This window comes from Dendrobates tinctorius, unplaced genomic scaffold, assembly GCF_039654945.1.
Source record: "Dendrobates tinctorius isolate UK_male_01 unplaced genomic scaffold, ASM3965494v1 ptg000003l, whole genome shotgun sequence".
NCBI classification, from domain to species: Eukaryota; Metazoa; Chordata; class Amphibia; order Anura; family Dendrobatidae; genus Dendrobates; species Dendrobates tinctorius.
Window position 1 is genome coordinate 20,345,651 of NW_027361671.1, and position 24,729 is coordinate 20,370,379.

At 48.1% G+C, this 24,729-nt stretch overlaps 1 protein-coding gene across 1 annotated transcript in view; it reads left to right on the forward strand.

Moving 5' to 3' along the window:
• Positions 1-24,729, forward strand: part of ADGRV1 (adhesion G protein-coupled receptor V1) — a 732,030-nt gene that overhangs the window by 653,255 nt on the left and 54,046 nt on the right. The window lies entirely within an intron of this gene.

A 24,729-nucleotide genomic window follows, 5' to 3' on the forward strand; every position in this document is an offset into this window, starting at 1 on the left:
CATTGATGTGTAACTCTTGCCAAAAACACTCTAATTCAAGGCCGGAGCCATACACCGGTTTCTACAGCACTATGGATTGGTTTTAACTATTGAATGACAGCTGCAGTCCACAAAATTGCATGTAACTCAATATACTCATGTCGAGGGCAGTTGCTGCTCAATAATTAAAAAGTGTCAATGTAGCCCTAGCCCTATGTTTTACTGTCATGTCAGACTGGGCTAGAGCACGCACTGAAGATATGATGAGGACCGTGACTAAGTCACTCACACTGAGGGGAAGTGATTATAGGACCCAAAGTGGGATTAGCCCCGGAAATAGAAGATTTGTTGGACTATTTCTAGATACTTTCTATATTAGGAGTGATTTTGGCACAGCTATAAAGGTTGTTTTGAGACATTAGAATATAGATATAAGGCCCTGAAGCAGAACGGTGGTGGATTGGGGTCCTGGCAAATATCTTTTAAACACACATACATTCACTAAGATTCTCAAATCTCCTTTTCTAAATTCATTTTGGAGAGACCTTGGATTGTTTTGTAGGTTACTTATGTTAAGAACCAGCACAAAACATTTTGAGATGTTTTGAAACCATAAGGACGTACGTCTACTTAGACTGTGACTAAGTTTGTGGATCTCTCTTTAGTATTACTGCCATGATACCACATAAATAATGGTGCTATAATGAATCCAAGCAATGCTGACACACAAAGAACCGGTAACTATTATAGCATTGCAGAATGATACCAACACATGATAATTACAGGATACCGCCCTGCAGGGGATACATAACAGTCCTATCCCAAACAGTGCAGATAAGTAGCAATGCTACAGTAGTACGACCATCATGTGAATCTGAGAGAAGTGCAGTACTACTCAATGCACAGAGCTTTGCCAGGTGTACGGTGTCACAGCCCCCTCAATCAGCTGATCAGTGGGGTACCTAGATGTCTGATCCTCATAGTATTGATATGTCATCAATATTAAGGTCCTGCAAAAACATTTTAACATTTACCAGGGTAAGAGTTTACAGGAGATGATACACAGATGTGGAGTGTAATAAATGGTGAGACCCAAGGCTGTGTTTGTAATAAGGCTCTTGAGCGCACATGCCTAGGACGAGGCACATGTCTTCATTTGCTTGTTTTTTTACTAATACTGTATGTCAATGCTGCTGTCACAAATCAGTTATAAATCTGGCAGCAGCAAGAACACACCTTCTGGCACACAAACACGTCTGAGCTTATACAATGTTATACATGTCTCAGCTTATGCATGCTACTCACTGAGATCTGGCCGAAAACATCAGCACCCTGACCCTCCCTTATGTTACAGTATAACTGCTGCAGCGGTGTCTTCACCCCAGGCTGTGGGGTGCTGATCCCATGGTACGGCACTCGTCTCCTGGAAGCCTTGTCAGCTCAGCCCACATGCTGATTCCCAGCTATGACCCTCCCCTGTGCTACAGCAAAGGTCATCTAGCAGAACTGGTGAGGAGGGTTATGTGGCTGTCCAGCCTCCCCTGATGTAACATCTTACTAGTTAGGGGGTTATGTGGCCAGACGGTTTCCATGACCTTCTACTGGTGAGAGGATTTTGTAGCCAGCCACCCCTGACATGACATCCTACTGGTCAGAGGGTTTTGTGGCCAGCCTTCCCTGATCTGACATCCCACTGTTCATAGGGTTTTGTGGTCAGCCAGCTTCCCCTGACGTGACATTCTACTGGTAAACAGATATGTGGCCGTCCAGCCTCACCTGATGGAGGATAAGTGGTGTTTACCCACGTCCAGGAGGACCAGGCTGCGCTGATATTTTCAACTATTAAGATTATCCTGTGTTACAGCAGCATTCTGACCATTTGATTACTGGCGTTATCAGTGAATAACATAAAAAGCGCCCTCCTTCAAGCTACTTTCAAACATACTAGCACGTAACTGATGAAGGTCTATATTGACCGAAACGTTTTCTGGTACTACAATAAACTGCCTCACCAAGCATTAAGTTGAGTGCCAGGTTTTCATTTTATCACCTGATGTGACATCCTACTGGTTAGGGGGTTATGTGGCCATCCAGTTTCCTCTGATATCCTACTGGTGAAATGGTGTTTTTGTGGCCAGCCAGCCTCCCCTGGCGTGATATCCTACTGGTGAGAGGGTTTTGTGGCCAGCCAGCCTTCCCTGATCTGACATCCTATTGGTGAGGGAGTTAGACAAACAGAACAGAGGATCAGGCTACAGGACAAAGGCAAAAGTTTTAGGCAGGTATTGAAAAAATGGTGAAAGATAAACATATTTGCATTAATAGAAGTGTTAATAGTTTATTTTTATCAAGTAACAAAATGTAAAGTAAGTGAACAAAGGGGGAATCTAACTCAAATCAATATTAGCTGTGCGCACCCTTTGAATTCAAAACAGCATGAATTTTTCTAGGTACACTTGCACACAGTTTTTTTTTAAGAATCGCGGCAGGAAGGTTGTTCCAAACATCTTGGAGAATTAACCACAGATCTTCTGTGGATGTCGCTTGTGCAATTCCTTCTGTGTCTTCATGTAATCTGAGACAGACTTGATGTTGAGATCAGATCTCTGTGGGGATCATTACATATAGGACGTCTTGCTCTTCTTTCATGTCAGACCATAGCGTTTACAGCTCTTCCACTAATTTGGCGCAACAACTGAAGTGCAAGATGAATTGTAACAATCCCATAAAAAAATGTGGGATTCATACACACAACAGTTTCCGTCTGGCTATTTTTCTACCATGCAGGGCGGAAATAAAGCTGGATGGCTGCATAAATGGAAACAAAGTGCATATCTTAATGCCTAGGTGATACAAAGGATAGAGCAAAAAGAAAACATTGGTTCAGATGAGTGTTGCTGTGTAACACAGTCTTGTATTCATGGAAATACATGAATATTTTAACATTTTAAGACCAATAAAGTAGTTCAATTCATACTTGAAGGGGTTCTCCATTTTTACATTTTAATATACCAAAGGCTCACTCTTCTTAAAGAAGTCTAAATCCTCAAAAAATTACTTTCCTCCTTTCACACCTGTGGTCTCTGTTGAAATGGTAGCAGCATTGATGGCACGACTACAGCAGAGAGATACAGGCAAGCGCAGGGAGTAGCGGGGATGCCTAGGTGGTCGGTACAAGAACGCTGCGCCCAGTGATTTGCTGCAGGAGTCAGGTGCTGTAGCCATAACATAGTCGCTGCAGCCTGTCACCAAAGAACAGGGGCAGTGGACCAGGAAGAGCTGAAGCAAAAGAGAGCAAAGCTAGGTACACACTGCATCTGCGCCCACAGATGGACGCCAACACTTAGGAGATAGGTGCCAGACAGTGACCACCATTCTGCGGAGAGGGAAACATTTTTTTCCAGTGGTCTTCTGTATAGGAAAGCAAAGTCTGCTGCACTTTCCTATATAGCAAACAAATGGTCTGGAGACGCATACCGGCCAGAAAAAGGCCGAAAGAATACACTTTTGGCCTTCGTCTGGTTAATGAGGCCTGATAGTTTTAAGGAGAGCAAACATTTGGGGAATTACAATTACCAATAAGCTAATATGGGGTGTTGCCAGGATTGAGTCTTTGGGTAGATACAGCCATAGTGAAACCAATAAACTGTTACCGCATTTCGCAGTGTTGTTACGAATAATATAATATGTGTAGTAATAATAATAGTAGTAATAATAACAAATCTGCATAACACTATCATGGAAACTATGAATTACACAACTTAATACACATCATTAATATAAATGTTGTCACATGTATTTTTTGCTTGTAATTATTTATTAGCCCTAAATATACGCAGTAAATGTATATATGAACTATCAGAGCTAGTCTTTGAAAACAGCACTCAGCCAAACAGTGCAAGCAGAATATTGCTTGGCTTATTCTGTATGTATCTGGCTTATCAGGGCATGAACCAAAGTAGATGCTTAAAAATAAAAGTCATGATCAGAAAAATCATGGGTAAGGTTTAGTAATACCACTGGATGGAAATCCACCATCACGAAATGAGTTGAGATTAAAAATGCAAACTTCATTATCTTTCCTGCAATATATTCATTATGAAGAAGTCAGATCCATATAGTGAGAATTGGGATGTGCAGACGCCTAGAAGAATGATTTGCATGTCCAAATTGCTCTGAACGCTTCACAGCGAGCCTCCTTACTCTGCCCCTTGTCACAGTGGGTGACATTGCTGCCCCCTTCTAGACTGTCGGGGCTGTCTGCACTGGTTATCCTCTTCCCCTGGTTACAAGGTGACGTCTGTATTTCTGCTAGTGATCATTTTACAGTTTATGTAATAGAAACCAGAGAAACAATTGCCTGCCTCTGCTGGCGACTGACAGATTCATCCAAGGGTTGATTTTGCTGCAATTAATGTATAAATTCAGTAGGGGATGTACAGGGAGGCAGTTGTCTCAATTTATTGGGGTGCAAATTTTCTTTCTCCGCCGCTTTCATATACCACCTGCAGTGTGACCTAAATGGCGCCAGCACAGTAAGTGCCCACATGGAGCAGCTTATGCAGAATGCAACAGGTAAGATGGAAATGACAATGCTCAGTATAATTAAGTGAGTTTTGTCATCTCAGTCACTGCCTATGCAGAGCGCAGCAATCAATGACAATTTGATCTCCACTGCTGCTCTCTGCATAAGCAATGATGAAAAATGAATAAAAAAAAGCAGTAATCAATGAAGTCAGTATTGGATCGAATTAGGTGCAGTGCGCATCATTCAGTACAGTCTCGATTCATTACTAAAATCTGCTTTTATAGTTTTACACTTTTACTAACCCTAATTAGAGTTATGGATTGATAATAGGGTTAGTGTTAGGCGTAGGCCTAGAGTTAGGAATGACGTTAGGCTTACGCAGGTTAACATTACATTACACACAAAGGAAACAAACATGTATATAACAAAACGTGCAGTTGCAATAATTTTCTAGGAGAAATACTTCAATTTCAAGGGTGCCAATACTTTTGGCTATGACTGTACATATAAACATTAAAAGGATTTTCCAGGTTGAGACAGTTCATATCCAATCACTGGGGTCCGACTCTCAGCACTGTCGACTATCAACTCTATCATCTGTATTTTGAACCTGGAAAACCCCATTAATCGCTTTCATGTCCTCATTTCTCCTGGTTTGCGGCATTGTGTTCTTGTAATGTAACATTTTGCACCTTATTGCTATAGAGGTCGTGATAGAGGTTCCTATGTAGAATAGAATATGTGTGTTCATTTCTTTCTAATCTTAAGATTGTACACAGAAGACAAATCATCAATATGATCTAGAAGGCTAATTGTGATTAAAACTATTAGAAGTGGACCTTATAAATAAATAAGCTAAAGTCAGTTATGATTATGGCCTCCTTCTGCTATTTGGGGCATATTCTTGTTACAGAGCCTGGGCCTTCTGTAGGTGATGGATGACTGACAGATGTCATCCATCAGGGGCGTCCATCACAGTAATCCAGTAAACAAAAATATGTAACATATTCTTATGATTAACATGGGATCCTAAGGGTGATGGATATCCAAAGGGTTTGGAAACAGTTAAAAGGGTTGTCCACTAATTAGATACTGATGATTTAGTCCTAATATTAGTAGTCAGTGGACTCCGTAATCTTCACTTGTTCAGAGCTGAGCCTCAGAGCGTGAGAACGGCCACTACCCAGTGTACGGAGATGAGCTTTTCTCATGTTTACGTCTGGTTACCACCCGATCTACAAGAAGCCTATACCTAGTCTTAGTCCACCACCGATCTGATATTGATGACCCATTCTTAGGATAGCGTATCAAATTCCAAGTAGTAGACCACCCATTTAGGGATGAACACATCTGTATGTGTATAATAAACTCTAGATAAGACCGTTTCCCATGTATGGAGTTCATCATTCCACAGATGGCCTGGTCTGGAGAAAAACATAAGCGCTGAAACCCCTTTTCTGAGGGACATCAGAGTTTATTGACACAGGAGCTGAATTTTCACTTATGGAAAGCATGAAGCTGTTATCTTAGTAGCTGTCTCCTCACCGATCATTAGAGCAATGGTAGTATGGCGGTATTAATATACCTTCCATGTGGTATCAGGAAATAAAGGTTTATTCTCAGTAGAGCTGTTCATCACCGAGTCCAAGTGCTGACCAGATTAGGTGGGACTCCGGAAAAAGCGCAATATGGCTACTTTATACATACTACTACATATATACTGTATATACATAGTCACAGCTATGCATTTCTTTTCTTCCGGGGCCCAAACCCCTGTATGGATGACTCATGGATGACTGAGATGGGAATATCCCTTTATAAAAAGTGTGTAGGGTTGGATGTATTGCACAGTGCGGGTAATAAGTGTTTCTGTAGTGTATGGTCTCAGTATTTTACTTAATAAGACACAATATTAATACTGTAACTAACCATCTGGAGGCATTTAGCTGAGATTTAGCAATTTGTCAATCCAACATTTTTATTCCATAGCTAAACGCTGAGCTAAAAATAGTGGAGCTGGTTCATCAGTAGAAGCTCAGTAACCTCGGCTATATTAGGGGGTGACGTCACCGCAATCTGTCAACATTACTCAAAGCAATGGCAGGTTGTGCTCAAAACACACAATGTCACATAAAAGAGGCTGAAAAGAACCTTTCACGACTTTACTGCTGAACAAACATGTCTAATGGCGCAGTATGGGCAGAGGGAAAGGATGGAGTAAGGAAGAAGTACACATATGGTCTGCACCGGTCCAATACTAAATATACAAGGGCTGTAGTCATGCGGGGGCAGGGTGGGGGCGAGCTGTGATTGTCATATAGGGCAAACCTAGGTGCCAAACTCTGCAGACGGGCCTTATAATAGTGGGAAGAAGGGATCGACAACAAGAAGAGAAGATACTTCAGTTGTTGTTTATAATGGGGAAGAGTATTGAGGAAACACATGTGGGGCATATACCTAGGAGGAAAGAACATGTAGTGTAATTATTCTGGTAATTTGGAAACAGAAGAGAGCGTGTAGCCCTGTACGGGTACGTGCACATTGTAAGTATTTGCTGCAGAAATTTCTGCACCATTTCTGCATCTCTTGGCAGGAAAAACGTGGCATAAAATACGTGCGTTTTTGCTGCATTTTTGTTATGTTTTTGACACTTTTTTTTACTTTTTATTGCAGATTTTTCCCCAATGATTAGCAAGGGAGAAATCTGCCGCAAAAACTCTGAAAGAATTGACATCCTGCACCAAATCTGCACGTAAAAAATAAGCAACGTGTGCATGAGACTTCAGGATTCTCATTCACTTTGCTGAGACTAGGAAATCCTTCAGGTTTTGTAGCAAAAATGCTGAGAAAAAAATGCAAAAAAGTGACAAATACATAATATGTGCACAAAGCCTTCCAAGTGTGAACTTCGGATTTGTGGCTATCTCATGTAACAAACTGACCTAACTTAACCCCCATCAGTTCAGCATTATCAGAGAACAGGGAAATCCCGGCACAAAGTATTTACGTCTGAGACAATGATACAATCCATGTGTGATAAGTGTCATGGTACTGCACATTGTATAGCGCTGATATTTATAACCACTGCCTATTATTAGTAGTATCCTGACGACTCAAGGACAATATTCATTGTCTCCCGGTGATATCCAGACACAGATTATAGAAAGGAAGATAACTTATTGATTCGTCCTTCCTCACCCCAACACTGTTATTTTTAGTAATCCTGTTAAAGGGAATCAGTCACCTATTTTTTCGTATGTGAGATGCGGCCACCGCCATCAGGGACTTATCTACAGCATTCTGTAATGCTATAGATAAGCCCCCGATGTAACCTAAAAGAGAAAAATGAGTTATACTCACCCAGAGGCGGTCCGGGTCTGATGGATGTCGTGGTCCGGGTCCGGCACCTCCCATCTTCTAGCGATGACGTCCTCTTCTTTGCTTCCTATCACGGCTCCGGTGCAGGCGCCGGGAAAGGTCAGAGAGGTCCGGCGCCTGCGCACTGCAGTACTCTGCTCTGCCCTCAACGGCAAAGAAGAGGACGTCATCGCTACGCTAGAAGATGGGAGGCGCGGACCTGGACCGCGACACCCATTGGACCCGGACCGGACCCAGACAGCCCCTGGGTGAGTATAATATAACTTGTTTTCTTCTTTTTCAGGTTACATCGGGGGCTTATCTACAGAATTACAGAATACTGTAGATAAGCCCCTGATGGCGGTGGCCGCAGCTCATAGTCGAAAAAATAGGTGACTGATTCACATTAATGTAAGAGATGTTCCCCAGTATATGGATAGCGTGATGACTACTTTCAGTATGAATTTAGACCCAGACATGTAGTACTGAGAATATTGTCATGGGTGCTGGTGCAGAGACAGGTTATCCTCTGAGGAACACGTATGCTTACTTACCAACCATAAAGTTCACACCAGAGTATAAAAATCGAGTTTCAGACAGAAAAATTTGGATGTTTTTTGTCTCATTTGTCCTCTGTGTGCCATTTGTTTTTATACAGCAGCTATTAAAAAATTTATAAGACCAAATACAGTTTCCTATGGAATAGAATTGCCATATATCCATAAAAATCGGAGGCTGTACTGGAATCCAGTTGATCTTTGGCAATAGACTTGAATAGTCTTATGTCACACACACAAGTAACTAGTGCATGCTGTGATTTTTTTTCACACTACAATTTGGTTTCATGGACAGCACTCAGACCAAATATCTCATTGTGTGAACCTAGACATGGAATGCAAAATTGGGGGCATCTACAAGCACCACAGGTCCACCAGGGATCGTCCACTTTTGGCTGTGGGTTTGCTAAACTACAATCTCTTTTGGTTTAATTTGTGGGATATCTCAAATAAAATTAGGATTATTGCCAAGTATGGATATGGCTAGTTAGATAAACTCTGAACAGATCTGTGTGTCATTTTGGGGCATTTTCCTGAAGCATTTTCCCCTTGAAAAACTTGGCAGGTACTGTATGTCGGCGTCCATATTTAAAAGGAACAATAAACAATAAAGGTCAAATACAGTTTTCTTCTGTAATAATTTTAATGTATTCATGATATACACGTGACATACGGATGGCAATCTGAATGTTGCAATCCCATTGACTTAAAGGGAACCAGTCATCAGGTTTTCCCAATGTAAACTACGGCCACCACCTTTAATGCCTCTTTTACAGTAGTCTTGCAAGAAGCTGTATATAAGTCCCACATTCTCTGCATAGCCAAAAAACATATATTTTATTATCCACCCATACAGTGTGATGTGATGGACATCACTGGTCTTTATTCAGCACCATATGGGGGGATAATAAAAGGTATATTTTTGGCTATATGGGACTTATGTACAGCTTGGTAGTGTGCTGTAAAAGAGGCTTTTAAGGTGGTGGCCATAGTTTATATTGGGAAAACCTGGTGATAGGTTCCATTTAAAATAGGCGGGTCTGATCCAGAATACAGATCCAAACTGTACACTTTACAATGTTTTACCTGCAGCCCATCAGTCTGTGTACAAAAAGATTCACGTGAACTATCATGTAGACTTACAGCGGTCGGTCACAGGATGTTTAATAAGTTCATCTGAACAATGCCTTAAATAGATTTTTGATATGAAATGGGAAAAAAGGAGAAATCTTCAAAACATTATGAAAAAAATTATCCATAATGCTGTTTTATGTATTTGTCAGACGGTGTGTCATCATTACTGTTATTGCCGTACATGCGGTATTTTAGTTCCTATCAGAACTTATTTAGCAGCATATTAAGGCCTCATTCAGACATCTGTTTTTTTGGGTACAAGTGATATCCATGATTTTCCCGGAATAGCACTCTTAACTATGAGAGTCTATAGGGCCATTGACATGTCTGAGCTTTTCCTCAGACCGATGGAGAGGCATTACTGGACTGCTAAAATACCTCCTTTAACACCATAATATCTGAATGCTGTGAAAATAATGTTGACAGCTTGACCCCCTTATACAATAGTACCAGTGAGGTGCCCATCATAATCAGTGCCAGAAGGGTCCCTCCTCACATACAGAACTGACATAAGGTCTGATATATTTGTGGCGCCCCTAGGCTCAGTTGCCACAGAGGTACTGCACCTTCTCCTAAGGTGTAGTGCCCCACCGCCTAGGTAAGTTGGGAACTCCTTTCCACACTCCACCTGCACCCACACACAGGATAGTTCAGCAATGGACCAGATTGCGGCTCCATGCTTAGAGGGTAGCAGAGCACCTTTCGTGGGTCCTTGCTTCGTAACACGAGATGTGCTGGGAGGTGGGTGGAGTTAGATCTAAAAGAGTGGGAAAGTTGAGAATTGGAGTTCAGTCAGACGGAGAGTCTGAGTGAGAGAGCAGGCTGACAGGAGGTCAGCCTGACGGGAGCTCAAGGCAGAGGAAGACAGTCAGTCAGGCAAGGCTGAGGACTGGTCTTAGTGGAACGAGCTCCCTAGAGGAGGAATAGAAGAAGGAGTGCTGCAGCTGCCTCAGTGACCTGAGCCAGCTGGCACAGGAAAGGAACAGAAGGAGAAAGACTTAGAACTGCAACCTAAGCTTCCATAAGAGAGAGAAGGAACAGCGCGGAACGAAGGAGTAGGAGAACAGAGAGGAGTTGTGGGTTGGAAGAGGAACCCTGCCTATAGGTTCTCAGCGCAAGGCCGGGGCCCGGTCTCCGAGGTTGTATGGACACTTATGGTTCTGCAGCAGACACCGGTGGAGTAGTTCACTGTAAATGCACTACTCCCATCCCAGACTTGGGGCACAACAGCAACTGAATAGAGAGCCAGGACTCTGGAGAAAGGAGTCCCCAATAGAGGCTACAGCTGTCTGTCATACAAGTAGAGTTGTTAGGAACATCTGACAGGAGGAACTTCAGAGTACCACGGTACTGGAGCTCTTCACATTAAAGGCGCAATAGAGGAGTCATTCAGGAAAGGTACATGTTGGCGGAGTGTTGGAGAGGAGAAGCCTAACTTGCCCGGGAGGTTGATTGAGTCTCTGCCCCAGAGGACACGGCATGGAAGGTGGGCACCAGTGGTTACCAAGAACTGTGAGTAAAGCGTTTAAACTGCAAGCCCTGGTGTCCTCCATTCCTTCTTGCATCCGCCAGCACTGCTACATTCCCTGTGCCGGACACTACACCATCGAGGTGTCCCCACATCTACACTGCCCTGGGACAACAGCCCTGCCTGTGGAGGGCTATACCACCATTGCTGCATCCCACCATCTGTCCCAGAGGATCTGTCTGCAGCGTCGGCTTAACATCTCCCTTGCCGAACACCACAGGTGGCATCACGAACTATTCAATTCCATTAACCACACACCACCATTGACATTGGGCGCCCAGGGCCACGGACCGGGTCACAGCTGCTGTGATACTTTCCCCCTGACACCGGTCCGGTACCGAGTACCCCACTGCCCTGGGACTGGAGGGCGACCCATATTCTATGCTCCAATTCCCCTGCTTCCCTTTATACAGCCATAAAGTTACATGATAAAATGATGGCTGCCTGATGTCACCACTAGTGAGCGCTTAATGCGCTCATATTTATGCTGCTCCAACTGAGGTCAAAGGGAACAATATAGCCAGGAAGTTCTCCCCTGTTTCGTGAGTCTCACCAACATTCCGGAAATGATTCAGTCCTCTCCAGTAATTTGTGGTCAATGGACGAGAGCCCTGAGACCTCCACTTTCCTGACTCCCTCTGTGGCTCTTCTTTCGATTAGCCAGCCTGGCACAATGTCCCATGTGCATGGATGACAGGCCAGCTAATAAAAAGAAGAGCCACGGATACTGTCAGGCCGATAGACCAGGATTGATGTGACCAATGGACCAGGTCCTACAAATTGATTGGCACCAAGCGTTGGCAAGTAGAAGGCCTTCAGAATATTGAATGTAATGACCTGTCGACAATCATTGAGGTGGTCACGCAACAACTAAAATCTGCAAAAACAAGATACAAAGTTGATCTAGCAGTCATAAAAAACCGTAAAGAACACACGCTCTCCACATCTGAGCGATCCGCCTGTTGCACCCAGATCAGACAGTGTGTACACAGCAATGGAGGATTACACAATATTGGATGCATCTGCTTAAATGTCAGTGTGGGTGTAAACACGTCCTGGAATGAAAACACCAAAATCACCTCCAGCAATTCCAGTTACATTCTCCCAGCAACAGTATAATATCAGCAGCCAATGAGCGTCCCCCAGGGCTGTATGGGGCACGGCACTTTAGGAAGTTCCTGTTTACAGTCGTGGAAAGCCCAGCAGAGTTATGTCACAGACACCAAGTCTGCGCTATCTGCTGGTAAACATGTCTGCGGTGTGTGACATGAGGATATGGTCAGCGGAGAATAAGAAATATCAGCAAATTACCCATTGAAACTTAGCTTACATTACATGCTAAGCAGCAAGAAACTCACAGGGCTTATATGTGTGCTGCAATGTCCCGAAATATTACACCACAATAGTATCATCTGCCCGTAGTAATAGGTGATATAGGGCCAATCTGCATAGTACAATCGGGTAACACTACGGAGTGGCAACTGCTATGATGGAAAGAGCATTCCTCAGATTGCTGCATTCTCCATGTGCCGAAACTATGTAGAGATCATATAAATGTGCCTGTACCCAAAATATTTCCTAATGTAGCCTGTAAGCCTATAGCAATAGCACATCAGTTCTGGAAAACATAATCACCTGCCTCCAGTGCGAGGGTCTGATGTTCACGTAAGACACAAGTTATTCCAGAAAGTACCGATCCCCTGACCCCGAGATCAGCCGCACCATGTGCTATGGTATTTGTTGTCTCAGCCTTTGCCATGGCCACCACAGGCGGCCAAATGTCACGCTATTAATGTGACTATCACACTCTCATATTAAAAATCTTGAATGTCATTCTAAGACAACCACATGGTATCGCCGCTGGAATATATCTGAGACGTGAGGCTACTTTTACATGATGTTTACAGGGACAATGAACATCTGGTGCTTGTCTGTGTATGTCATCCATATCTGAACATCTACAAACTAATATTCTAGATTTACCAAAGTCACTGGTAAATGAGAGTCTGTGTGTCGGGGGTCCTGAGGAGGCCACATGGTAGGTGAGGGAACAGTTAGATGTTGCACGGGGACTCAGGAGCGTTAAGGAAGGTCCCCCAGTTGACCTCTCTTGTCATTCTAGTCAGTTATGTATCTTTTAAAAGAAAGGTGCTATAGGGGCTTCCAAAAACAAGGTTGTCTTCTCCCCATGACAAAACATCAGCCCAAAAATTCAGAACTAATACAAACAATATTTGTTGTCTCTACATTGTTCAGAAACATGTCATTTCTTTAACACCTTACCATAAAGCCTCATTCAGACATCCATGAATCACATGTTCTATCTGCATTTCTCATGGATAGAACATGTACCTATTAAAGTCCATAGACCTTGTGTCTGCAAAAAAAAAATCACAGCAACATGTCTGTTTTTTATCAGAGACATGGATCAAAATTGCCCATACAAGTCTATATAGGTTTGTGAAAATCACCGATAGCACATGGATGACATCAGAGTGCAGTCCATGATTAACATGATAATGGATAGGACATGCTTTGTAATTTATCTATTTATCCATACATGAAAGTCACTGACGAAACACTGATGGTAAAAACTGACACTGACCAAACCCTGATGGAAATCAGATCTAAATCACCGATGAACAGTTCATGTTTTTACCTACAAGAAAAACTACAGACATCTGAATGAGACCAAAGAGGACAACTCACAGACTAATACTGCTGGGTACTCCGTTTTAGGTGGTGATTATGTAATGGGGGAAACTGGCCAACATCTATATCCATGCCCCTAAACACCCTACACAGGGGCCCTTGGTGAGTGTGTGTGGTTGTGTTGATGCTGCGGACACCTTCAGGTTCAGTTCTGCCACAATTTGTGCGGCATTGGACACCTTTAAATCCATGATGAGGAAACCAGATGAGTTTGCAAAAATAAAGTATTTTTTACTAACGGTAAAGTGTGTGGAGCAAGGCTGTGTTACTGGACGGCTGGACCCACTAGCCAGCAGCACCCTAGCGCCATATAAGTGTAAGGAGCGAGGATGCGCCCACTAGACAGCAGCACCCTAGCTCCGTACAAGTGTAAGGAGTGAGGATGCGCCCACTAGACAGCAGCACTCTAGCTCCGTACAAGTGTAAGGAGCGAGGATGCGCCCACTAGACAGCAGCACCCTAGCGCCATATAAGTGTAAGGAGCGAGGATGCACCCACTAGACAGCAGCACCCTAGCGCAATACAAGTGTAAGGAGTGAGGATGCGCCCACTAGACAGCAGCACTCTAGCTCCGTACAAGTGTAAGGAGCGAGAATGCGCCCACTAGACAGCAGCACCCTAGCTCCGTACAAGTGTAAGGAGCGAGGATGCGCCCTCTAGACAGCAGCACCCTAGCTCCGTACAAGTGTAAGAAGCGAGGATGCGCCCACTAGACAGCAGCACCCTAGCTCCGTACAAGTGTAAGGAGCGAGGATGCGCCCACTAGACAGCAGCACTCTAGCTCCGTACAAGTGTAAGAAGCGAGGATGGCCCACTAGACAGCAGCACCCTAGCTCCGTACAAGTGTAAGGAGCGAGGATGCGCCCACTAGACTGCAGCACTCTAGCTCCGTACAAGTGTAAGGAGCGAGGATGCGCCCACTAGACAGCAGCACTCTAGCTCCGTACAAGTGTAAGGAGCGAGGATGCGCCCACTAGACAGCAGCACCCTAGCGCCATACAAGTGTAAGGAGCGAGGATGCGCCCACTAGACAGCAGCACCCTAGCTCCGTACAAGTGTAAGGAGCGAGGATGCGCCCACTAAACAGCAGCACCCTAGCTCCTTACAAGTGTAAGGAGCGAGGATGCGCCCACTAAACAGCAGCACCCTAGCGCCATACAAGTGTAAGGAGTGAGGATGCGCCCACTAGACAGCAGCACTCTAGCTCCATACAAGTGTAAGGAGCGAGGATGCGCCCACTAGACAGCAGCACTCTAGCTCCGTACAAGTGTAAGGAGCGAGGATGCGCCCACTAGATAGCAGCACCCTAGCGCCATACAAGTGTAAGAAGCGAGGATGGCCCACAAGACAGCAGCACCCTAGCTCCATACAAGTGTAAGGAGCGAGGATGCGCCCACTAAACAGCAGCACCCTAGCTCCATACAAGTGTAAGGAGCGAGGATGCACCCACTAGACGGCAGCACCCTAGCTCCATACAAGTGTAAGGAGCGATGATGCGCCCACTAGACGGCAGCACCCTAGCTCCATACAAGTGTAAGGAGCGAGGATGCGCCCACTAGAAAGCAGCACTCTAGCTCCATACAAGTGTAAGAAGCGAGGATGCGCCCACTAGACGGCAGCACCCTAGCTCCATACAAGTGTAAGGAGCGAGGATGCGCCCACTAGACAGCAGCACCCTAGCTCCATACAAGTGTAAGGAGCGAGGATGCGCCCACTAGACGGCAGCACCCTAGCTCCATACAAGTGTAAGGAGCGAGGATGCTCCCACTAGACGGCAGCACCCTAGCTCCATACAAGTGTAAGAAGCGAGGATGCGCCCACTAGACAGCAGCACCCTAGCTCCATACAAGTGTAAGGAGCGATGATGCGCCCACTAGACGGCAGCACCCTAGCTCCATACAAGTGTAAGGAGCGAGGATGCGCCCACTAGACAGCAGCACCCTAGCTCCATACAAGTGTAAGGAGCGAGGATGCACCCACTAGACAGCAGCACTCTAGCTCCATACAAGTGTCAGGAGCGAGGATGCGCCCACTAGACAGCAGCACTCTAGCTCCATACAAGTGTAAGGAGCGAGGATGCACCCACAAAACAGCAGCACCCTAGCTCCATACAAGTGTAAGGAGCGAGGATGCGCCCACTAGACAGCAGCACCCTAGCTCCATATAAGTGTAAGGAGCGAGGATGCGCCCACTAGACAGCAGCACCCTAGCTCCGTACAAGTGTAAGGAGCGAGGATGCGCCCACTAGACAGCAGCACCCTAGCTCCGTACAAGTGTAAGGAGCGAGGATGCGCCCACTAGACAGCAGCACCCTAGCTCCATACAAGTGTAAGGAGCGAGGATGCGCCCACTAGACAGCAGCACCCTAGCTCCATACAAGTGTAAGGAGCGAGGATGCGCCCACAAGACAGCAGCACCCTAGCGCCATATAAGTGTAAGGAGCGAGGATGCACCCACTAGACAGCAGCACCCTAGCTCCATACAAGTGTAAGGAGCGAGGATGGCCCACTAGACAGCAGCGCTCGAGCTCCATACAAGTGTAAGGAGCGAGGATGGCCCACTAGACAGCAGCGCTCGAGCTCCATACAAGTGTAAGGAGCGAGGATGCGCCCACTAGACAGTAGCACTCTAGCTCCATACAAGTGTAAGGAGCGAGGATGCGCCCACTAAACAGCAACACCCTAGCTCCATACAAGTGTAAGGAGCGAGGATGCGCCCACTAGACAGCAGCACCCTAGCTCCATACAAGTGTAAGGAGCGAGGATGGCCCACTAGACAGCAGCACCCTAGCGCCATATAAGTGTAAGGAGCGAGGATGCACCCACTAGACAGCAGCACCCTAGCTCCATACAAGTGTAAGGAGTGAGGATGCACCCACTAGACAGCAGCACCCTAGCTCCATACAAGTGTAAGGAGCGAGGATGAACCCACTAGACAGCAGCACTCTAGCTCCATACAAGTGTAAGGAGCGAGGATGAACCCACTAGACAGCAGCACTCTAGCTCCATACAAGTGTAAGGAGCGAGGATGCACCCACAAAACAGCAGCACCCTAGCTCCATACAAGTGTAAGGAGCGAGGATGCGCCCACTAGACAGCAGCACCCTAGCTCCATATAAGTGTAAGGAGCGAGGATGCGCCCACTAGACAGCAGCACCCTAGCTCCGTACAAGTGTAAGGAGCGAGGATGCTCCCACTAGACAGCAGCACCCTAGCTCCGTACAAGTGTAAGGAGCGAGGATGCGCCCACTAGACAGCAGCACCCTAGCTCCGTACAAGTGTAAGGAGCGAGGATGCGCCCACTAGACAGCAGCACCCTAGCTCCATACAAGTGTAAGGAGCGAGGATGAGCCCACTAGACAGCAGCACTCTAGCTCCATACAAGTGTAAGGAGCGAGGATGCTCCCACTAGACAGCAGCACTCTAGCTCCATACAAGTGTAAGGAGCGAGGATGCACCCACAAAACAGCAGCACCCTAGCTCCATACAAGTGTAAGGAGCGAGGATGCGCCCACTAGACAGCAGCACCCTAGCTCCATATAAGTGTAAGGAGCGAGGATGCGCCCACTAGACAGCAGCACCCTAGCTCCGTACAAGTGTAAGGAGCGAGGATGCTCCCACTAGACAGCAGCACCCTAGCTCCGTACAAGTGTAAGGAGCGAGGATGCACCCACTAGACGGCAGCACCCTAGCACCATACAAGTGTAAGGAGCGATGATGCGCCCACTAGACGGCAGCACCCTAGCTCCATACAAGTGTAAGGAGCGAGGATGCGCCCACTAGACAGCAGCACTCTAGCTCCATACAAGTGTAAGGAGCGAGGATGCGCCCACTAGACAGCAGCACTCTAGCTCCATACAAGTGTAAGGAGCGAGGATGCACCCACAAAACAGCAGCACCCTAGCTCCATACAAGTGTAAGGAGCGAGGATGCGCCCACTAGACAGCAGCACCCTAGCTCCATATAAGTGTAAGGAGCGAGGATGCGCCCACTAGACAGCAGCACCCTACCTCCGTACAAGTGTAAGGAGCGAGGATGCGCCCACTAGACAGCAGCACCATAGCTCCGTACAAGTGTAAGGAGCGAGGATGCGCCCACTAGACAGCAGCACCCTAGCTCCGTACAAGTGTAAGGAGCGAGGATGGCCCACTAGACAGCAGCGCTCGAGCTCCATACAAGTGTAAGGAGCGAGGATGCGCCCACTAGACAGTAGCACTCTAGCTCCATACAAGTGTAAGGAGCGAGGATGCGCCCACTAAACAGCAGCACCCTAGCTCCATACAAGTGTAAGGAGCGAGGATGCACCCACTAGACAGCAGCACCCTAGCGCCATATAAGTGTAAGGAGCGAGGATGCACCCACTAGACAGCAGCACCCTATCTCCATACAAGTGTAAGGAGCGAGGATGGCCCACTAGACAGCAGCACCCTAGCGCCATATAAGTGTAAGGAGCGAGGATGCACCCACTAGACAGCAGCACCCTAGCTCCATACAAGTGTAAGGAGTGAGGATGCACCCACTAGACAGCAGCACCCTAGCTCCATACAAGTGTAAGGAGTGAGGATGCACCCACTAGACAGCAGCACCCTAGCTCCATACAAGTGTAAGGAGCGAGGATGAACCCACTAGACAGCAGCACTCTAGCTCCATACAAGTGTAAGGAGCGAGGATGAACCCACTAGACAGCAGCACTCTAGCTCCATACAAGTGTAAGGAGCGAGGATGCACCCACAAAACAGCAGCACCCTAGCTCCATACAAGTGTAAGGAGCGAGGATGCGCCCACTAGACAGCAGCACTCTAGCTCCATACAAGTGTAAGGAGCGAGGATGCACCCACAAAACAGCAGCACCCTAGCTCCGTACAAGTGTAAGGAGCGAGGATGCGCCCACTAGACAGCAGCACCCTAGCTCCGTACAAGTGTAAGGAGCGAGGATGCTCCCACTAGACAGCAGCACCCTAGCTCCATACAAGTGTAAGGAGCGAGGATGAACCCACTAGACAGCAGCACTCTAGCTCCATACAAGTGTAAGGAGCGAGGATGAACCCACTAGACAGCAGCACTCTAGCTCCATACAAGTGTAAGGAGCGAGGATGCACCCACTAGACAGCAGCACCCTATCTCCATACAAGTGTAAGGAGCGAGGATGAACCCACTAGACAGCAGCACTCTAGCTCCATACAAGTGTAAGGAGCGAGGATGCGCCCACTAGACGGCAGCACCCTAGCTCCATACAAGTGTAAGGAGCGAGGATGCGCCCACTAGACGGCAGCACCCTAGCTCCATACAAGTGTAAGGAGCGAGGATGCGCCCACTAGACAGCAGCACCCTAGCTCCATACAAGTGTAAGGAGCGAGGATGCGCCCACTAGACAGCAGCACCCTAGCTCCGTACAAGTGTAAGGAGCGAGGATGCTCCCACTAGACAGCAGCACCCTAGCTCCGTACAAGTGTAAGGAGCGAGGATGCGCCCACTAGACAGCAGCACCCTAGCTCCATACAAGTGTAAGGAGCGAGGATGAACCCACTAGACAGCAGCACTCTAGCTCTATACAAGTGTAAGGAGCGAGGATGAACCCACTAGACAGCAGCACTCTAGCTCCATACAAGTGTAAGGAGCGAGGATGCACCCACAAAACAGCAGCACCCTAGCTCCATACAAGTGTAAGGAGCGAGGATGCGCCCACTAGACAGCAGCACCCTAGCTCCATATAAGTGTAAGGAGCGAGGATGCGCCCACTAGACAGCAGCACCCTAGCTCCGTACAAGTGTAAGGAGCGAGGATGCACCCACTAGACAGCAGCACCCTAGCTCCATACAAGTGTAAGGAGCGAGGATGCGCCCACTAGACGGCAGCACCCTAGCTCCATACAAGTGTAAGGAGCGAGGATGCGCCCACTAGACAGCAGCACCCTAGCTCCATACAAGTGTAAGGAGCGAGGATGCGCCCACTAGACAGCAGCACCCTAGCTCCATACAAGTGTAAGGAGCGAGGATGAACCCACTAGACAGCAGCACTCTAGCTCCATACAAGTGTAAGGAGCGAGGATGCGCCCACTAGACAGCAGCACCCTAGCTCCATACAAGTGTAAGGAGCGAGGATGCTCCCACTAGACAGCAGCACCCTAGCTCCGTACAAGTGTAAGGAGCGAGGATGAACCCACTAGACAGCAGCACCCTAGCTCCGTACAAGTGTAAGGAGCGAGGATGCGCCCACTAGACAGCAGCACCCTAGCTCCGTACAAGTGTAAGGAGCGAGGATGAACCCACTAGACAGCAGCACCCTAGCTCCGTACAAGTGTAAGGAGCGAGGATGAACCCACTAGACAGCAGCACCCTAGCTCCGTACAAGTGTAAGGAGCGAGGATGCGCCCACTAGACAGCAGCACCCTAGCTCCATACAAGTGTAAGGAGCGAGGATGAACCCACTAGACAGCAGCACTCTAGCTCCATACAAGTGTAAGGAGCGAGGATGCTCCCACTAGACAGCAGCACCCTAGCTCCGTACAAGTGTAAGGAGCGAGGATGAACCCACTAGACAGCAGCACTCTAGCTCCATACAAGTGTAAGGAGCGAGGATGCACCCACAAAACAGCAGCACCCTAGCTCCATACAAGTGTAAGGAGCGAGGATGCGCCCACTAGACAGCAGCACTCTAGCTCCATACAAGTGTAAGGAGCGAGGATGCACCCACAAAACAGCAGCACCCTAGCTCCGTACAAGTGTAAGGAGCGAGGATGCGCCCACTAGACAGCAGCACCCTAGCTCCGTACAAGTGTAAGGAGCGAGGATGCTCCCACTAGACAGCAGCACCCTAGCTCCATACAAGTGTAAGGAGCGAGGATGAACCCACTAGACAGCAGCACTCTAGCTCCATACAAGTGTAAGGAGCGAGGATGAACCCACTAGACAGCAGCACTCTAGCTCCATACAAGTGTAAGGAGCGAGGATGAACCCACTAGACAGCAGCACTCTAGCTCCATACAAGTGTAAGGAGCGAGGATGCACCCACTAGACAGCAGCACCCTATCTCCATACAAGTGTAAGGAGCGAGGATGAACCCACTAGACAGCAGCACTCTAGCTCCATACAAGTGTAAGGAGCGAGGATGCGCCCACTAGACGGCAGCACCCTAGCTCCATACAAGTGTAAGGAGCGAGGATGCTCCCACTAGACGGCAGCACCCTAGCTCCATACAAGTGTAAGGAGCGAGGATGCGCCCACTAGACAGCAGCACCCTAGCTCCATACAAGTGTAAGGAGCGAGGATGCGCCCACTAGACAGCAGCACCCTAGCTCCGTACAAGTGTAAGGAGCGAGGATGCTCCCACTAGACAGCAGCACCCTAGCTCCGTACAAGTGTAAGGAGCGAGGATGCGCCCACTAGACAGCAGCACCCTAGCTCCATACAAGTGTAAGGAGCGAGGATGAACCCACTAGACAGCAGCACTCTAGCTCCATACAAGTGTAAGGAGCGAGGATGCTCCCACTAGACAGCAGCACCCTAGCTCCGTACAAGTGTAAGGAGCGAGGATGAACCCACTAGACAGCAGCACCCTAGCTCCGTACAAGTGTAAGGAGCGAGGATGCGCCCACTAGACAGCAGCACCCTAGCTCCGTACAAGTGTAAGGAGCGAGGATGCGCCCACTAGACAGCAGCACCCTAGCTCCATACAAGTGTAAGGAGCGAGGATGAACCCACTAGACAGCAGCACTCTAGCTCCGTAGAAGTGTAAGGAGCGAGGATGAACCCACTAGACAGCAGCACCCTAGCTCCGTAGAAGTGTAAGGAGCGAGGATGCGCCCACTAGACAGCAGCACCCTAGCTCCGTACAAGTGTAAGGAGCGAGGATGAACCCACTAGACAGCAGCACCCTAGCTCCGTAGAAGTGTAAGGAGCGAGGATGAACCCACTAGACAGCAGCACCCTAGCTCCGTAGAAGTGTAAGGAGCGAGGATGCGCCCACTAGACAGCAGCACCCTAGCTCCGTACAAGTGTAAGGAGCGAGGATGAACCCACTAGACAGCAGCACCCTAGCTCCGTAGAAGTGTAAGGAGCGAGGATGAACCCACTAGACAGCAGCACCCTAGCTCCGTAGAAGTGTAAGGAGCGAGGATGCGCCCACTAGACAGCAGCACCCTAACTCCATACAAGTGTAAGGAGCGAGGATGAACCCACTAGACAGCAGCACTCAAGCTCCATACAAGTGTAAGGAGCGAGGATGCTCCCACTAGACAGCAGCACTCTAGCTCCATACAAGTGTAAGGAGCGAGGATGAACCCACTAGACAGCAGCACTCTAGCTCCATACAAGTGTAAGGAGCGAGGATGAACCCACTAGACAGCAGCACTCTAGCTCCATACAAGTGTAAGGAGCGAGGATGAACCCACTAGACAGCAGCACTCTAGCTCCATACAAGTGTAAGGAGCGAGGATGAACCCACTAGACAGCAACACTCTAGCTCCATACAAGTGTAAGGAGCGAGGATGCACCCACAAAACAGCAGCACCCTAGCTCCATACAAGTGTAAGGAGCGAGGATGAACCCACTAGACAGCAGCACTCTAGCTCCATACAAGTGTAAGGAGCGAGGATGCGCCCACTAGACAGTAGCACTCTAGCTCCATACAAGTGTAAGGAGCGAGGATGCGCCCACTAAACAGCAGCACCCTAGCTCCATACAAGTGTAAGGAGCGAGGATGCGCCCACTAGACAGCAGCACCCTAGCGCCATATAAGTGTAAGGAGCGAGGATGCACCCACTAGACAGCAGCACCCTATCTCCATACAAGTGTAAGGAGCGAGGATGGCCCACTAGACAGCAGCACCCTAGCGCCATATAAGTGTAAGGAGCGAGGATGCACCCACTAGACAGCAGCACCCTAGCTCCATACAAGTGTAAGGAGTGAGGATGCACCCACTAGACAGCAGCACCCTAGCTCCATACAAGTGTAAGGAGTGAGGATGCACCCACTAGACAGCAGCACCCTAGCTCCATACAAGTGTAAGGAGCGAGGATGAACCCACTAGACAGCAGCACTCTAGCTCCATACAAGTGTAAGGAGCGAGGATGAACCCACTAGACAGCAGCACTCTAGCTCCATACAAGTGTAAGGAGCGAGGATGCACCCACAAAACAGCAGCACCCTAGCTCCATACAAGTGTAAGGAGCGAGGATGCGCCCACTAGACAGCAGCACTCTAGCTCCATACAAGTGTAAGGAGCGAGGATGCACCCACAAAACAGCAGCACCCTAGCTCCGTACAAGTGTAAGGAGCGAGGATGCGCCCACTAGACAGCAGCACCCTAGCTCCGTACAAGTGTAAGGAGCGAGGATGCTCCCACTAGACAGCAGCACCCTAGCTCCATACAAGTGTAAGGAGCGAGGATGAACCCACTAGACAGCAGCACTCTAGCTCCATACAAGTGTAAGGAGCGAGGATGAACCCACTAGACAGCAGCACTCTAGCTCCATACAAGTGTAAGGAGCGAGGATGCACCCACTAGACAGCAGCACCCTAGCTCCATACAAGTGTAAGGAGCGAGGATGAACCCACTAGACAGCAGCACTCTAGCTCCATACAAGTGTAAGGAGCGAGGATGAACCCACTAGACAGCAGCACTCTAGCTCCATACAAGTGTAAGGAGTGAGGATGCACCCACTAGACAGCAGCACCCTAGCTCCATACAAGTGTAAGGAGCGAGGATGAACCCACTAGACAGCAGCACTCTAGCTCCATACAAGTGTAAGGAGCGAGGATGAACCCACTAGACAGCAGCACTCTAGCTCCATACAAGTGTAAGGAGCGAGGATGCGCCCACTAGACGGCAGCACCCTAGCTCCATACAAGTGTAAGGAGCGAGGATGCGCCCACTAGACGGCAGCACCCTAGCTCCATACAAGTGTAAGGAGCGAGGATGCGCCCACTAGACAGCAGCACCCTAGCTCCATACAAGTGTAAGGAGCGAGGATGCGCCCACTAGACAGCAGCACCCTAGCTCCGTACAAGTGTAAGGAGCGAGGATGCTCCCACTAGACAGCAGCACCCTAGCTCCATACAAGTGTAAGGAGCGAGGATGCACCCACTAGACAGCAGCACCCTAGCTCCATACAAGTGTAAGGAGCGAGGATGCGCCCACTAGACAGCAGCACCCTAGCGCCATATAAGTGTAAGGAGCGAGGATGCGCCCACTAGACAGCAGCACCCTAGCTCCATGCAAGTGTAAGGAGCGAGGATGCACCCACTAGACAGCAGCACCCTAGCTCCATACAAGTGTAAGGAGCGAGGATGCACCCACTAGACAGCAGCACTCTAGCTCCATACAAGTGTAAGGAGCGAGGATGCTCCCACTAGACAGCAGCACCCTAGCTCCGTACAAGTGTAAGGAGCGAGGATGCGCCCACTAGACAGCAGCACCCTAGCTCCGTACAAGTGTAAGGAGCGAGGATGAACCCACTAGACAGCAGCACCCTAGCTCCATACAAGTGTAAGGAGCGAGGATGCTCCCACTAGACAGCAGCACCCTAGCTCCATACAAGTGTAAGGAGCGAGGATGCACCCACTAGACAGCAGCACTCTAGCTCCATACAAGTGTAAGGAGCGAGGATGCTCCCACTAGACAGCAGCACCCTAGCTCCGTACAAGTGTAAGGAGCGAGGATGCGCCCACTAGACAGCAGCACCCTAGCTCCGTACAAGTGTAAGGAGCGAGGATGAACCCACTAGACAGCAGCACCCTAGCTCCATACAAGTGTAAGGAGCGAGGATGAACCCACTAGACAGCAGCACCCTAGCTCCATACAAGTGTAAGGAGCGAGGATGAACCCACTAGACAGCAGCACTCTAGCTCCATACAAGTGTAAGGAGCGAGGATGCGCCCACTAGACAGCAGCACCCTAGCTCCGTACAAGTGTAAGGAGCGAGGATGAACCCACTAG